General features: G+C 45.5%; 1 long non-coding RNA gene and 2 pseudogenes across 3 annotated transcripts in view; 1 reads left to right on the top strand and 2 right to left on the bottom strand.

Moving 5' to 3' along the window:
• Positions 1 to 4,260, top strand: part of LOC148121332 (uncharacterized) — a 138,275-nt gene extending 134,015 nt beyond the window's left edge. The window contains exon 2 of the long non-coding RNA XR_015738362.1: positions 3,266 to 4,260. This is a non-coding gene — a long non-coding RNA (uncharacterized LOC148121332). The remainder of the gene's footprint in view (positions 1 to 3,265) is intronic.
• LOC148121329 (antiviral innate immune response effector IFIT1-like) overlaps positions 1 to 11,073 on the bottom strand; it is an 89,381-nt pseudogene that overhangs the window by 22,752 nt on the left and 55,556 nt on the right. The gene's annotated exons all lie outside the window — the stretch shown is intronic.
• On the bottom strand, positions 5,310 to 10,897 carry LOC148121331 (antiviral innate immune response effector IFIT1-like; annotated as a pseudogene). Its single transcript, XR_015738355.1, has 2 exons — positions 10,741 to 10,897; positions 5,310 to 7,984 (listed from the first exon to the last, which is right to left on the bottom strand). The product of XR_015738355.1 is annotated as an antiviral innate immune response effector IFIT1-like (transcript).

Here is an 11,073-nt window from a genome sequence, read left to right as displayed (position 1 = left end):
CCTTGAACAGGCTGGACTGTGAGGAAGGCTTCCATAATGAAATGCAAACTTGTGTCTGTGAGCAAAGAAGCTGTAACAATAAATGTGACCCTGGTAGTGCAGTTGGCACACGTGTGCCCTCCTGTCTTGGGTCCCTTGGCTTCCCATTTCACTGCTTCAGCATCAGTCAAGAGAGGTAATTTGGTCACTTTCTCACATCTTCTCTCAGATATTCACCGAGGTAAGTGGTAAGTCCCCAACAAAGCTGCCCTAAGTGCTAACGAGCAAGCCTGTAAAACGCTGGGACTCGACCTGCTGTTCATCTTGCTCCAACCCTACATACGAACACTGTTTGACCACAAGCCTGCTTATGGATGTCTCCGGTCCCTGCTTGGGTTGGCACTCAGAGTGTCAAGGGTTCCAGTGATCTGGGGACGCAGTGGGCAAAAGAAAGGAAAAGGCAAGCACACATTTGTTTTGTGTGGCCCCAGGGGGACACACCCTAAGCAGAATGAGATTGGCTGAAGTTCCCCATCAGACTTCTTTCATCCCCCCATCCCACCCCAACTCCCTGACACTTCTCCCTTGCTGTGACAAACACCTGAGAGAAATCATGAAAGAGGGAGGGTGGATTTTGACTGATGGTCTCAGGTTGCAGACGTGATTTGTTGGCTGTGTGTCTTCTAGTATTGTGGCAGCAGAGGGGCATGCTGAAGGGAACACTTATGCCATGGAGTCCAGGGAGGCAGGAGTGAGGCGAAGGATGGCCTGAGACAAGGTCGCATCCCCAAGTATGTGCGTCCAGTGATCTACTTCATCCACAAGTTTCCACCACTTTCCAGTGAGGCCATCATGTTAGGAAACTCAGTGGTCAGAACTCTTTGGACCCTCCAGACCCGTCAAAGTGGGAGCCTTTCTGGAACATTCCATGTCCAAACCACATCAGTCCATGCCAGTAGATTCACACTATCTTCATCCAGCGAGAGCAGAAACCACAGGAGTGTTATAGTCCCATTGAGACTTGTTTTAGTTAGCATCCCTCCCATGGGTACCATCAGCCTGACACAACCGGGGAATGGGGGATCCAACTAAAGACTACATAACCTCGGCCCTCCTTTCTCACAACATTACCCCATCACCTATCTCAGAGCAGGAACTTAGACTTTGCAAGTAAGAATTTTTTCTAATGATTTACAGTGTGGCTGCCTTATTGCTGACAATCTGGAATTTTGTAAAGGGGCAAGGAGGGGACTAGAGAGGAAACCTGACTGAGATTCTCAGGCTAAAGGCAAATGCTGTGGGTCTATCAGGAGGGCACTTAACCTCTTCTGCAATTCCTGTCTCCTGAGTCCAGTCATCCCCCTCCCTCCTTTCTCCCATTCCCTTTCCTCCAAAAAAAAAAAAAAACCTCCCCACGTGAGCCCTGTTGCATGGTGTCTTACTCTCTCAGCCTCTTTTTAAACTACAACAATAACTGTCTTGTGGGACTCTGCTTCATAAACACCATGTGTCAGCCTAGCTTTGCTGTGTTGCTTCAGGCTGGGAAACTGGCTGGGTCTGGAAAGTCTCAGGATTAAGTTTCTATTTCCTCCTCAGGCTGATTTATGTCAGTTTCACTTTCCAGTTTCCTCTTCTCTTATACAAACACAAATCCTTAGAAACAGAAACAGGAGAGCGTCAGCTGGTTTGTTCCTCCCTCCACCGGCCCTTTATACAGTCCTCTCAGGGTCCCCCTGAGGCCAACTGAGATTTCTGAACCTCTCAGCCCACACCCAGCTTTTCCCCAGCAGCACAGAAGCAGGTTGTCATCATGAGGTCAGTGCAATCTCTGGTTCTCCACAGTAGATGATGCACAGGGCTGCTCTCTGCATGGGGTTTCTGAAGTTGTCTGGTTGTTGATAGCTTCAACACATCTGAGTAGCATGGCTTTGGAGGGCATGTGCAAGACCCTGCCGTTTCTAAAGCTGCTCACTGGATGGCACTAATTCCTGAGCTAGGAGAGGGCTTTACAGTGTGGTTAGGTCCACTCAGGGACAAAATGTGACTCAGTGCTAGTACTACTGCAATTGCTCTTGTTGAACTTTCCTCTTGATGTTATTGAAAGAGATCGATCAAGTCACGGGAAGCTCTCTCTCTCTCTCTCTCTCTCTCTCTGTGTGTGTGTGTGTGTGTACGTGTGTGTGTGTGTGTGTGTGTGTGTGTGGTCAAAGGAAGCCTTCCTTCTCTAGAAGGTAGTGTAAATCCCGCTCTCTGGCCTCCATCTTTGGAGGCCCCACCCCTGTGTCCCTTGCATCTAGACCCCTCCCTGAGAGGGTCAAGGTAGGTCACCAAACCTTGACCCCTCCACAAGGAGGATCAAGGTAGCCCTCCTATTTTTGACCACTCCCCAGCAAAGGTCAAGGCCACTCCCCCAGGCTACTTAAACTGCTAAGCAAAAAATAAACACATGGTTTTCCCTCTTTTTCCCTGGTGGTCACGTTGTGACTTTCCAGTTCCCTTCAGGGCCACCGGAGAGCACAGGAGCCCAGTTAAACCTGGGCAACTTTTAATTTGGTTTGTTTTGATTTGGCTTGATTGGGACTTTTGTGTCAGCAAAGAGCTCCTGTTAGGAAATATTCTTAACATCTTGGAGGTCCGGCCAGGCAGCCTATGCCGTGCTCACTCCCATTGACATAGCCGAAGTGACCCACCTGCCAATGGGAGCCTTCTCACAAAAGGCTGAAATAATTGCCTTGACTAAGGCACTTCAAATAGCTAAGGGCCAACCTGTTAGTAGTTACACTGACTTTAAATATGCCTTTTTGATAGCCCACACTCATTCTGCACTCTGGAAGGAAAGGGGCTTTCTTACTACCAAGGGCACTCCCAGAGTTAATGGACCCCTTATAGCCAATCTTTTGGAGACGCTCCAGTGCCCTGCAGAAGTAGCCATTATTCAGTGTTGGGGACACCAATCCTCTAAGGATCCAGTGGCCTTAGGCAATGCCAAGGCTGACTCAGTAGCCCGGGGGCTGGCCTCCAGTTCTTCGAACTCTACAGGACATATTTGTTCTTAACTCCCTCCTATCAACATCGTTACCAATCTAAAGAGAGGGACAACCTTATAAAAAGGGTGGCCACAAAGGATGGATGGTTCTATTTAAATAACTGTCTCATCCTTCCTCAAGACCAGGCATTGTCAATCATTTCAGACATTCACCAGACCTTACACATGGGCCCCAAAGCTTTGTTAAGCTTCTTGGAGCCCCTTTTTGATCCCACCCATCTCTGAGATCATATTTTACAGGTTCATTCCTCCTGCCAGACATGTGACCAGGCCAACCTACAAGGCGCTCTCCACATAGGTCAGTCTCTACACCAACTTCACAGACACCAACCAGGCGAAGATTGGCAGGTTGATTTCACCCATAAACCTACTCATAAAAAAGCTCTGTTATCTCTTAACACTTGTGGACACTTTTACAGGACGGATAGAAGTGTTTCCAGCCTCCAGAGAAATGACAGATATGGTGACTCAGGTACTCCTGGACCACATCATTCCTCAGTGTTGTGTCCCATGAACCATACAGATGGACAATGGGCCAGCCTTCACTCCCAGGGTCATGGAGCTTGTTTCAGAAGGCTCTCAACATCTCCTAAAAATTCTACATCCCCTACTGTCCACAATCAGTGGGAAAGGTGGAGAGGACCAATGAGCTCATCAAACAACAGCTAATCAAGCTCTCCATTGAACTCAGGTTATCTTGGCCCTCTCTTCTCCCTACTGCCCTGACTCACCTCAGGGCCACCCCACGTTCCCCTATGGGCCTGAGCCCTTTTGAGCTGCTTTATGGCGGGCCCTTTCTCCTTAACCATCACCTCCCAGTCCAAACTCCTCCACTGGCAGGGTATGTCCCCTACCTTTCCTTTCTGAGGTTCCTTCTTTGTTCACACATTGACAGTTGTCTCCCTTCCCCCACACCAGTGGACCCTAATGCCCCTAAACCTGCCCCACTCTCCCCAGGGGACACAGTACTCCTCAGACAACTAACTCCTAGGTCTTTTGAACCTCGATGGACAAGACCTCTCACGGTAATCCTCACCCCTCCCTTGGCTGCTAAGCTCATGGGAAACACATGCTGGTACCATCTCTCCAGACTCAAGCGCACACCTACCTACTCAGGACACTGGTGTGTCCAGCAGTTAGGACCTTCCACCCTCCGGTTTTTCAAGATACCACAATGAAGAGCCTCCCTGCTCCTCATCCTGGCACACTGATCTTTGGTGATATAAACAATACAGGTAATAACAATATATTTTTTTGTAGACACCTGCCTTTTTATCTCCCCCAAGAAACAGATGCCAGGCGTCTCCGGGATGACAGTAAACTGAATGCCTTTCCAGCCACACCTCTTGCTGAGCGTGCACCCACCAACTCCCAGCTTTTACCTCCCTCACGTTGCTGCATGCCTGCAGAATGTATCCAGACTTGAGTCAATGCCCCTTTTTACAAAGAGAGCCTAAAAGTTGGTCATAAATATCACCTCAGCTTCCTGTTACTCTTTATACAAACAGTCAGGAATGCAAATCCCGGGCTCTGGTCTCCATCTTTGGAGGCCCTGCCCCTGTGCTCTTCCCTGCAATGTTTAAAATCATAACACGGGGTAAAGAAAAGACCTGGAAAGGCACCTGGTACCTTCTGGGTAGACTTTGCAGGAGGCAATGTCTCGTGAAAAGCTCTTGTTCTCTGTACAGCTTTTCTAGCTGTGGTCTTTCGGTGTCTAGAGATTAAAGGTGCATTTGTCCTACTTTCTCATAACCTGTCTCACAACGTGTGCATTATGTCTGTGCCTCTGTATTAGTTACTTGGCTTGGTCCACTCTTCAGCAATAGAGATTTACCTCCCACCTTCATGGGGCAATCAAGAGCAGCAGAGTAGTGCTATCATGTTCTGGGATTCTCTTAGACAACTCTAACCAAAAACTCAAAGGGGGTTTCTCATGTATGGTATTGGGATTTTGTTTGTCTCTGGCTTTTGGTGAGGGGAGGGAATATTATTAGCCCAAATGGAAAATTTTTATTTAAACTATGTATGTATGTATACATTGACTTACAGGTACTATAGGCATTTTATTAGATAGATGATAATATGATCCTTTATGAATTTTTCAGACATTCTTCTTATATTTTACCCCCTTCCTACCCTATATTCTTTAAGATTCAGTAGAGTCTATATTCAAGGCTTCTTTATCTTGGCCCTGTTAAGCCTATGTAGGTTATTTCTCCTGTGTTCTGATTTCATACAAACATAGAATATGGGTCTTAATGTCACAAACAAAATACACTCAAAATTCTGTGATATTAGCAGATTTATTGAATGTTATAGGGTTATAAAAACAAAGATAATATCACACAACTCTCAGTAATTTAAGCAGTGTCATGTAGCTATTTATGCCAATTTTAGTTTGCCTATTCCAAATAGATTTACTATTTACAGACACCTTACTCTGTCATGCCCAAACACTTTGAAAGTTTTCTTAGCTGTATGCAAATGCCAAGTATTTAGACCTCATACATCTACCACTGATGCATGATTAAATGAAAGCTTAGGGTCAGAAATTGGGGTTCAACCTGAAGATCTGAAAAGCAAAACAACGAGTCGCTGGCTTTTACCTCGGCCTCAGTCTGAAATGACGATTTTTGCTTCCAGGAATCTCAGAAGGAGACTGTGTGTTAGAGCTGTCTCTCTCCATCTTATATTCCTCTCTAGGGCTGGGATCAAAGGCAAGTCACACTGGGATTAAAGGCATGCACTACTCAATTTCTATGGCAACTAGTGGGGCTACTGGGATTGAATTCTGTGTCCTTATGGCTACTGAGATCAAAGGTGTGTGCAGCCATAATCTAGTCTGTAAGGCTAATCACTGGGATTGCTTTACTCTCAGATCTTCAGGCCGTCTTTATTTATCAAAATATAATTAAAATCCACTACACACCACAATTGTATGTGATATAAATTTGATATAGAAAGTTGTGTTGATTATAAATTTGAGCTCATTGACCAGCACGTTATGGCTATCATGGGACCTATAAGAACAGAACTATGGACTGGGTGGAACACTGTAGGGGAATCCCGAATTCCTCTTTTTATAATGCTCATCCTTGTTCATTTAATTTGCTCTCACATATTGCTGAATATCCGAGATTCGTCAAGCATGAAAAATAAGCCTGCTTTGGTGAAGTGTCCTTTGATCAGGGTACTCGAAGGCTGAGGGTGTAGGTCATGGACTCAAAGGCGCACTCATAGCGAAAGTGGTTCTTGTTGGTCCAGCCGCTCACAGGTGTCTAGAAGAGCAGGAATCAGCCATGGTCGGGGAGTGCAGCCAAGTGTGATAGGAGGATGGAAGCGCCTATCACAGACATGGCTCCAAGAAGAAAACAAACCCTACCAACTAAATAAACAAAACCAAACAAACAAAAAAAAAGAAAGGCAGGATACAGAGAAGTAAACATCTCTAACTCGCTTCATCTGGTTCCGCGCATTTAAGGCAACAGCTACACACACACACACACACACACACACAGGAGAATAATGAGCCGTGAGAATGCTTAATGTTACTTGGTGAGCTGTGCTTCAAAACTCAGGGTTCAATGTTTCTGTGAGTCTCAGGGCCTTCTCGTAGCATTCCAGAGCCTTGCTTGTGTCCCCACTGAGTCTGTATACAAACCCAAGGAGGCCGAAGCCTTCCACAACACGAAAATTCCTGCGAATGCGTCTTTCAGCCAGCTGCTTCAAAGCCTTGAGAAGCTTGTCTTTGGCGTAGGAAGAAGTTACTTCTATTTTCAAACCCTTTATGAAATGCGTGATTGCTGTCTCTTCTGATCTCTTCTGATACAGTTGGAAACGACCATAGCGGTAATGAATGTCCTGCTGTATGGTCGCATCAGTGCCCCTCATGCTCAGCACTTTCTGAAAATTCTCCTCTGCCTCTTCTAATTGGCCAATTTCTATGTACATTTCAGCCAGATGAAGGTAAGCTGTCTCATATGTGGGTTTCAGTTCTAAAGTCTTTTGAAAGTGATCCATAGCCAAATGGATCGATTGGTCTGCTCTTTCTCTATCCTGACCTCTAGGTTGCATGTTTGTAGCATTTTTTATTTGGATCAGTTGTTTCTTATAGCAACGTCCAGTCTGGTAATGCAAGAAGGCTGAGAAAGGTTTTGCCTGCAAGGCTATATCAAGGAAGTGGAGCGCTTCCTCCACAAAACCTTCCAATTGGTAAAATTTGGCCAAATATCCAAAGACATAGGTCTGGGAGGATATGTTGTCCCGAGCTTCTTCAACATACATTATTGCTTCATCTGATTTTCCCAAGTTCTGCAGCTTTAGGGCAAGGAGAACTTTAAGTATGGATCTTTCGGATTTAACCTTACAGCCTTCCTTAGGGGTTCCAGAGAAATACTACTGTCATTGAAATTCTGGCGATAGGCAGCGACAGCAAAGCCAGTGCTGTATTCAGGGTTTTCAGGCTCAGCTTCCAGAGCTTTTGCAAAGCAGGCCATGGCTCGTCTATAATTCTGTTTTCCACACTTCAGCAAGGCCCAGCCTTCTTCACAGTGCATCTCGGCACACTCCATGCTGTAGCGGAAGGGACTTGCAAATTCCTTGCAAGTATTCTCCACCTTGTCCAGGTAGGTCTGGGCTTCTGCCAAGCTGCCCATGTGGTAATGCACCCAGGCACAGTTGCCCCAGGTCACCAGGCTTCTTTTGCCCAATGGCTCTTCCTGGATCAAGGCTTCTGCTTCATTCAGGCTCTGCAGGGCTTCCTCATGCTGACCTTTCAGGTGTCTCACGTAGGCCAGGAGGTTGAGCATCCTCAAGCTGTGGTTGGGGTCAGGTAAATCTTTATCAATGATTCTCCTTTCCAAATCAGGCATGTCCGCATCTTCTATAATCAACATCCAAGTAAAGTGACAGCCCAGCTCATGCAGGCTGTTGTGGATGAGAGTTCTATGAGGTTCTTCACTGTAAAAACAGAGCCCAGTTACTGATATTTTTTTGCACACTTTGTAGACTGGAAATCAAGCCAGTTGTGTAAGTTGCCAAACACCTTCTCTCCTGACATCCCTACTGCCAGTTTTTATTCCTTCTTTGTGTTTATTTCTCTTATCATAGGTAGTAATTTTACATAACAATTTGAAAAATGCAATTCATTTAATGGTACTAGTATTTGATTACAAAATGTCTGAAGTTCAATCCAAATAATAATATCATTACTATCAGTAGGAGTTAACTCCTGTTTTGGTTAGTTTTATGCCATCTTGACTCAAAAACTAGAGTCATTAATGAAGTGGGGTTCTCAATTGAGAAAATGCTCCCGTTAAGATTGACCAGTAGGCTAGCCCATGAAGCATCTTCTTAGTAGTTGTTTGATGTGGGAGGGACCAGCCTATTATGGGTGGTGCCATCTTTGGGCAGATTGTTCCGAGTTGTATAAGCAATCGACTGAGCAAGCCATGGGGGGCAAACCTGTAAGCAGCATTCCTCCATGGCTTCTGCTTCAGTTCCTGCAAACAAGTTCCTTTCTGGATTTCCCTCTCTGACTTCCCCTCATGATGAATTACAGCTGTAAAACGAAATAAACACTTCCCCCACCAAGTTGACTTTTTGCCATAGTCTTTATCGCAGCAGTAGAAACCCTGACTGAGGTGGCTATGATACCTAAGGCTCAGAGAATGTAAGGAAAGGGTGAGCGGAACTTCCAGTTTTGACAAGGATGCTCTACTCATACAGTCTCAACAATGCGCTTGCATAAACATGGCTTGCATAATGATTGCATCAGTTGACTTGACTTTAGAGTTGGGAAAAGCTTCACAAGACCCCGGTCCCAAACAAGATCTGCACTATATCAAGAGAGTCATCATTCTAACCAAGAGTAGGAGTGGGGTTTATGAATCGGAGTGTCGGGGTCCGGTGCCAGCCCAGACCTTACATTATTTATCCCGACCAGAGGGGAGATGTGGGATTAAAGACAACTCACGTGGCTTTATTGAAAGGGAGTTTTTCAGTGATCCCTCATGAAATCTTGAGTTCACATTCTGAAAATTCCTCTGCATTTATTCTCTAAAGAGCCTTATATACCAAAACATAAACTGAGGGGAAAATTTAGTAGCATTCTATTTCCTAGGTAACCAGGTGAATCTACCTATGCCTGCTCTGTCACATCTTTCCGCTCTGTATGACAGCTTTGTCACGTATAGGGAACTAACATCTCTTTTCAGGAATCTTCCAAACTACAAAGAAGAAGCAAAACAACAGCCTGACCCTTTGTTAGGGATGGCGACAGGCTAGGTGATCACCTCCTGGGCAGCAGGTACAAACTGTGGCCCGAGATTCTGGTCACCATACCACGTAGAAATATGGGCCTACATTGGAGCATCCCAGGCTGAAGATCCGAATTTCCAGGCCTTGAGTCTAGTGTCCCAGATGTAGCACTGGATGCCTCAGACATTCAGATGGCCGAGCCTACTCCAGAGTTTCTGAGTGAGCAGTTCTGAGGTGTCATTTGAGTGAGCAGTTCTGGGGTGTCACAGTTCTGGGGTGTCATCTGGGAACTTGTGTTTCCAGTAAGAACCCAGTTGACACTGACACCGAAGCCACACAAGCTGAATTTCAGCATAGCGAATATAGTGGAAATGTATTTTAGAGTAATGTCATTTTCATATTTTATTGTAATTATCAAATGCTGGAAGTAGAGAGATGGCTCAGTAATTAATAACACTTACTGCTCTCGTTGAAGACCTGGCTCACTTCCCAGCACCTACATCGGGTGGCCTGTAACTCAGTTCTAGGGACTCTGATGCCTTCTGGCCTCGCTGGGCACCTGCAGGCAGGTGATACACACAAACTCATGCAGGCAAACACACATACATATAAATTAAAAATATCTATCTATCTATCTATCTATCTATCTATGTATCTATCTCTCTATATACCTTTAAAATTAGGTTCTCCTTTCCACTAGGATTTAATCTGATTATCAAATTACAACCCGCTTCCTCTCCTTCCCCAATGCTCTGCCGTCAGCATTCTATCTGTCTGCTTGCCAGTCTTCACGCAGGCCCGGGCCTCTGTTCTTTCATGAGCAGTCTATAAGTGTCCCCTTGGGAGATTGCCACTGAGGTTAAAAAAAGATCCACAGAGTGGTATCTCCTTTGGAATAAAAGGGCTTTCTTATTTATTTCCTCAAGAGCAATGTTGCCTTTTCCAAGCAGACTGCTACAGGTAAGAAACTCACCTCACCTTTCTGGAACACTGCCCTCCGTTCTTTATCTCCCACGTGGACTTCTTTATCTACATCTCTTTGACATTTTCACTTTCTTGTGGCTTCAGTGGCTTGGTTGTACCACTCAGAAACTAGGGTGCCAGGAAAGGTCAAGGGCTTGATCCTCCCTTGTGAGATCCCAGCAAGCTGGCCTTTAAGTTGGTGGTGGTTGAATTCTCCACCAAGGCTCTCAATAAGCCCGTCCTGAGAGCTATCGCTAAGGACCATTCTAGATCTACTGACTCTTTCCCTCTGAGCCCCCAGAGGCCTGTGGTTATCACGCTATCACTGCTGTTTCCTCCTACCCATACCTTCTCCAGGGGCCAGACTGAGACCTCTCAGCACCACGACGGCTCTGTTAGGAGGAAGCATGCTAGGAACCAGTCATCGGAGGCTCTATATTTTAGAATGTTAATATGTACAGAAATAGGTTGAGCAGAGCACAGAAAGTCTTTACCTCATGTTGCTTGGAGACAGCTCCATAGTACTGGGATTCGGGCCAAGAGTCTCTTCCAAATTCAATGAGGTTCTAAGGGTTCTCAGATAAGCGAGGTATTTATATATAGGAGGATTACTAGGCAGTTCTTCACACCCCTCATGACCTAAACGAAACTGGCAAGGTAATAGCTTATGGAAAAGGAAACTTAAAGAGGGCTGTTTCTCTTTTGATAATAAAAATATGCTTGATTTAGGAAGTCAACAAGATTTTTGTTAGAAGCCATGTTTGTGTTGGGTTCCATGTAGACTTTGTGTCAGAACATAACTGATGTTTTACATCCAGTGTTGGAGC

Source organism: Myodes glareolus, chromosome 7 (genome assembly GCF_982192425.1).
Source record: "Myodes glareolus chromosome 7, mMyoGla1.1, whole genome shotgun sequence".
Taxonomy (NCBI): Eukaryota; Metazoa; Chordata; class Mammalia; order Rodentia; family Cricetidae; genus Myodes; species Myodes glareolus.
The sequence above is the reverse complement of the archived record's forward strand: the minus strand, read 5'-3'. Positions and strand labels throughout refer to the sequence as shown.